Here is a 6,398-nt window from a genome sequence, read left to right on the forward strand (position 1 = left end):
GGTGAAACTTGCTCTGGCGCTCGAGGGAAAAACCCCTCAGTGGTGTAGTGGTTAAATACCATGGCAAATAACCATGTACCTGAAGTAAGGAGAAAAGGAGATCTACATGGACATGTACTCTCTACACCTGTAACATCTGCAACTACAGCCGCCTTTGTTCCCTGTTCACAGGCCTCATCCGTTCCGTCGGCGTCTAGCACGCCGGGAACGGTACTGTCTCGTGCTCATAGGGTCGCGGTATCGCGCAGGCGCGCGCGCAGAGACAGGACCTTTATGCTGGAAGAAGGCGCGTCAGCTGACCTGCCGGTCGGCTGACGTCAGAGGTGACTCACGCCGCTCGGATTGGCTGATTGGTAAGGGGCACGGCTGTGAGCTCTTCTCGGCTTCTTAAGCCTTAACTGGTCATTTGCAACTTGTCTGCTGTTGCGAATACACTCGTGTTAGCGCTCAGACCTTAGACTAGTATCCGGTGTGCTTTGATCTGGGAGGAAACCAGGGATTTCACACAAGACTAGGACTATTGTTATATTGTATTACTGATTACCTGTGTATGATTCTGGCTATACTCTGACCTTGCTATTGCTTATCGATTCTGTACTTCTGCCTATCTGACCTTACTTGCTGAACCTCTGCCTGATTACTCACTATTCTTCTGCCTCACGTTTCTGTACTGTATTCGCCTCTCGGTTGCCAAACCTTGCCTGTCTGACCTCTCTACTCACCAGTGGGCCCTTGCCACTGGTGAGGTGCTCTTTTGATTAAATACCCACCAGCTTCTCTGGTGAGGTTTTAGTTTAAGTTATATAGTTCCTGTGACTGATAGTACCTTACCAGCTCCTCTGGTAAGGTCTAGTTAAACTATTCAGTCGCTTGTGCTGATAGTACCTTACCAGCTCCCCTGGTAAGGTTTAGCCAAACTTTGTTGTCACTCCTGCTGTTAGTACTTTACCAGCTCCTCTGGTAAGACCTATTATTTATACTACTGTTGTTGCATCTAGTACCCACCAGCTCCCCTGGTGAAGGCTAGCACTGTTATTGCAGCTAGTACCCACCAGCTCCCCTGGTGAGGTCTAGCACTGTTGTTTCAGATAGTACTCACCAGCTTCTCTGGTGAGATCTATCCATTTAATCTACTGTTGCACCAAACACTTTACACATCTGGTTCTCAGCCGTCTATACTTGCATTATTGGTGATACTGCAGATCACCACATAATCGGGTATAGAGTCTGTATTATTGGTGATTCTGCAGATCACCCAATAATCAGACGTCTGTGTGCTACACCAATCGTTACAACATCAGGGTGGTACTTTGCTGTTGGCCAGGAGGTACACATCAGGTTTGCCTGCCACATTTTTGCCCTCATGCCACTTGTCCTGGTCCTGTCCTGCCTCCACAAAGTTTGGCTCCCCCTCCCTCGCTCCTCACTGTGCTGCTCTGCGGCATAATTCAGACCTCAGATCAGTGGGGAAGAGGCAGCCAGGTGACCGGGGCACAGTGATGGCGCAGATACAGAAAGTGACATCACTGCTCACTTCCTGTATTTGCAGTATACACGCCGTCACCGTGCACCGCTTGCCTGGCTGTCTCTTCGCTGGCTTACCAATGATCTGAGGTGTAAACTCTATATATATATATATATATATATATATATATATATATATATATATATATATATATATATATATATATATATATATATATATATATATATATATATATATATATACATACGTATACATACACTAGCTGGTCGCCCGGCGTTGCCCGGGTATGTAATTGGTTAGTGTTACCTCTGCCCACTCTTTCTAATTCTAACACACAATTACTCAAGGATGACCTACTTTGTGAGCTTTGCTGTCTTTGGCATCAATAATTGGCATTGAAATGAATAAAATCTAATTGGCTGTGGCTCCACTCCTTTGAAAATCAATAGGTGAATTTTGATTTGCTTTTGTAGGCTCCACCCACTTTTCTGAATATTAATCCCAGTCACCCAGTGACCAACTGTGCAAAGTTTAAGAAACCTGCCTACCATTGACAGAGTAAGAAAAACAAAAGTTTGCTTTCTTAAAGCGGAATATAACCCTGCATTTCAACTTTGCTCTAAAACATTATTTACAGTATATTATATGCAACCAGCATTTTTTTTTTTACTAGACCAGCATTGGAAGGGTTACACAGGGCTTTAAAGTCCCTGGAGATTTTTGCAGCATCCGAAGCTGAGTTAGATACTTTTTGTTTACACAAATGTATCTAAGTGTTTATTGTGACTCCTCTCTCTCACTGAGAAGGAGTTGGAAGACAGCCAAAGAGTGTGTAACATTTCTAAATATATACATATAACTAAATAGAATGTAACTATCTGAACGTCTGCTCGGAACTTAAAACCTCTGTGTTTAACCCTTCCAATGCTGGTCTAGTAAAAAAAAATGCTTTTTGCATATAATATGCTGTAAATAATGTTTTAGAGCAAAGTTGAAATGCAGGGTTATATTCCGCTTTAAAACAGAAAGAATTTGCGATAATTCAGGTTGGAGTGAGCTTAAAATGTCTCCCAGTGCATCACTGTTGAATATATGCAAATTAACCATTGTTACACACCTCCAAAACTGCTGGAATGCAATGATGTGTCAAATTGTTAATTTGTACAGAGCCATAATAATCCAACGTGCATTCAGACTGTTTTGGATTGTTTGATCCTCATCAGTGCATGGCATAGATTAATTTGGCTCTATGCAGTAGGGCTTGTAACACCGAGAGGTACAGACTAACCAGCACGCTCATGGTGACCCAGAACTCATTGGAGTGTGTAAGGGACTACAATGGTCCTAAAAGCCCCCTTACTAAGATGTTAAGAAAAACAAAAGTTTGCTTTCTTAAAACAGAAAGAATTTGCGATAATTCAGGTTGGAGTGAGCTTGAGATGTCTCCAAGTGCATCACTGCTGAATATATGCAAATTAACCATTGTGCACTTAGAAGCTAAACACACCTCCAGTGTAACAGTGTAAGATTGGCCGCAGTTTACATTTTCCAGTGAAATTTGTATTTGTCTCCGCTCCCTTTTTGGTTATGGGAATAAAAAGTATCCTATACTTTATTCCAGGTAATGTACTATGTGTGTGCCAAATTTCAGTTTACATTCTAGCAGTGAAATTTGTATTTCTCTCCACCCACTGATATCCTAATGATTCCCGGGTATGTATTTGGCTGCTGTTGGCTGTGGCCACTTTTTCTTACCCTAACACACAATTGTCAATAGTCAATGACCAAGTTTGTGAGATTTGTGGTCTTTGGCATGGATACTTTTCATTGAAATGAAACACATCTGATTCGCTGTTTATGGCCCCACCCCTTTTCTAAATATTTAACCACAGTCACCCAATGATCAACTGTACCAGGTTTGAGGCTTGTGCCATCAACAGTGCAAAAATGGCAGCAATTAAATATTTGCCTTGAAAATCAATAGGTGAATTGTGATTGGTTTTTGTAGGCTCCACCCACTTTTCTGAATATTAATCCCAGTCACCCAGTGACCAACTGTGCAAAGTTTTAGAACCCTATAATTAATAGTGTAAGAATGGCTGCAGTTTACATTTTCCCAGTGAAATTTGTGTTTGTCTCTGCCCACTGATGACTTGGCATTGCCCAGGTATGTATTTGGCTGGTGTTGGCTCCGCCCACTTTTTCTAACCTTAACACAAAATTACTTAATGACCAAGTTTGTGAGCTTTGCGGTCTTTGGCATCAATAATTTGCATTGAAATAAAATAAATCTGATTGGCTGTGGCTCCACCCCTTTTCTGAATTTGAATCCCAATCACCCAATGGCCAACTGTACCAGGTACAGGTGATTAACAGTGTAAGAGGCTTGTGCCATTAACAGTGCAAGAATGGCATCAATTAAATATTCCCCTTAAAGATTAATAGGTGGATTTTGATTGGCTTTTGTAGGCTCCACCGGCTTTTCTGAATATTAATCTCAGTCACCCAGTGACCAACTGTGCAAAGTTTGAGAACCCTACCATTAATAGTGTAAGAATTGCTGCAGTTTACATTTTCTCAGTGAAATTTGTATTTGTCTCCGCCTACTGATGTCCCGGCATTGCCCGATTATGTATTTGGCTGGTGTTGGCTGCGCCCACTTTTCCTAACCCTAACACACAATCACACAATTACTCAATGACCAAGTTTGTGAGCTTTGCGGTCTTTGGCATCAATAACCTGCATTAAAATGAAACAAATCAGATTGGCTGTTTGGGGCTCCACCCCCTTATATAAATTTAAACCCCAGTCACGCAATGATCAACTGTACCAGGTTTGAGGCTTGTGCCATTAACAGTGCAAGAATGGCAGCAATGAAATATTCCCCTGAAAAATCAATAGGTAATTTTTGATTGTTTTTCGTAGGCTCCACCCACTTTTCTGAATATTAATCCCAGTCACCCAGTAACCAACTGTGCAAAGTTTGAGAACCCTACCATTAACAGTGTAAGAATGGCTGCTGTTTACATTTTCCCAGTAAAATTTGTATTTGTCTCCGCCCACTTATGACCCTGCGTTGCCCGCTTATGTATTTGGCTGGTGTTGGCTGTGCCCACTTTCCTAACCCTAACACTCAATGAATCAATTACTCAATTACCAAGTTTGTGAGCTTTGCGGTGTTTGGCAACAATAAATTGCATTGGAATGAAACAAATCTGATTGGCTATTTGTTTCTCCACCCCCTTTCTGAAATTGAACCCCAGTCACCCAATGATCAACTATACCAGGTTTGAGGCTTGTGCCATTAACAGTGCAAGAATGGCAGGTTTGAGGCTTGTGCCATTAACAGTGCAAGAATGGCAGAAATACTCCCCTTGAAAATCGACCAACTGTGCAAAGTTTGAGAACCCTACCATTAACAGTGTAAGAAAAACAAAAGTTTGCTTTCTTAAAACAGAAATAATTTGCGATAATTCAGGTTGGAGTGAGCTTAAAATGTCTCCCAGTGCATCACTGTTGAATATATGCAAATTAACCATTGTTGCCCTTAAAAGGTAAACACCCCTCCAGAACTGCTGGAATGCAATGATGTGCCACCTTGTTAATTTGTACAGAGCCATAATAATCCAACATGCATACAGACTGTTTTGGATTGTTTGATCCTCATCAGTGCATGGCATGGATTAATTTGGCTCTCTATGCAGTAGGGCTTGTAACACCGAGAGGCACAGACTAACCAGCAAGCTCATGGTGACCCAGAAGTCATTGGAGTGTGTAAGGGACTACAATGGTCCTAAAAGCCCCCTTAGGGCCCTTTTCCACTAGAGAGATTGTGATTGCTGAATCGCAAAATCGCAAATCGCTAGTGATTTTTAAATCGCTAGAGTTGTTACTTTATCATAGAAATCACGAGAAGTATTTTCCACTACAGTGATTCGATTTGGAAATCGCTAATCGCAAATCGCAATCGCTTGCTGGAGCGATTTTTACAATGATAATGCAATGCAAATGAAAATCACAAATCGCAATCGCATAACACAATTAATGAAAAATCACAATCGCTGGCGTTTGTGATTTGTGATTGCGATTGCTAGTGGAAAAGGGCCCTTACTAAGATGTTAAGAAAAACATCGCTTCTCGGCCTTTTGGCTAAGATCAAGTGTAGTATCTGTTCTTGAGGTTTTTGGGGGGACCTGGAGGGATGGCACTGTGGCAGGGTGTCCCTTCTTGTCGTAACTCCCCAGAGGCTGATTGAATGGATCTATACCATGGTCGAAGCTGAATGGCTGAGGGCTTTGCTTAGGCGTACTGCCCCTGGAAGTGGCGCTCCAGGTGCACCAGAAAAAACCTGGGATGTGGCAGATCCCAGGCGGAAGTAGGGTGCTTTGGTCTGTACTGCCCATATGCATAGCCAACTAACACAGCTCCCCGGCCTTTTGGCTAGGGAGAGTGCGGAATTTTTACCACTCCGGCCGCAAGGTTGGGGCCAGCTTGCTGGCACCGGGGACTTTGGTTCTCACCTGGCTCCCTCTCGGGGGAGCCACGGACCATGTGGATGGCCACGTGGCCCAGGCCCTGTGGGCAACCACAGGGCAGTCCAGGGTCCTCCAGCCCTTCGGGTGTTGGAGGATGCCGCCAGTGTCCTCCAACCTTAGTACCCCCTGCGCCGATGGCAAAGGGGGAACACCGGAAGGGCCCTGCTGTATTGTGGGGCCTGTGGCTACTCATGCACGTTTTGTGGGTGTGCTTTAGGGCACTCACGCTTTTTCCGTGCATGGGGCTAATAGCCTTGCTTACCCGGGACACCTGTTGCATGTAACAGGAGCCAAGAAAGCTAAAAAAAAAAAAATGTTAAGAAAAACAAAAGTTTGCTTTCTTAAAACAGAAAGAATTTGCGATAATTAAGGTTAGA

General features: G+C 43.2%; 1 pseudogene; it reads left to right on the forward strand.

Moving 5' to 3' along the window:
• Positions 1-5,615: 5,615 nt before the first annotated feature.
• Positions 5,616-5,728, forward strand: LOC137539340 (U2 spliceosomal RNA; annotated as a pseudogene).
• Positions 5,729-6,398: the final 670 nt, after the last annotated feature.

The sequence above is a fragment of the Hyperolius riggenbachi genome, chromosome 11 (assembly GCF_040937935.1).
Source record: "Hyperolius riggenbachi isolate aHypRig1 chromosome 11, aHypRig1.pri, whole genome shotgun sequence".
In the NCBI taxonomy this organism is placed as follows: domain Eukaryota; kingdom Metazoa; phylum Chordata; class Amphibia; order Anura; family Hyperoliidae; genus Hyperolius; species Hyperolius riggenbachi.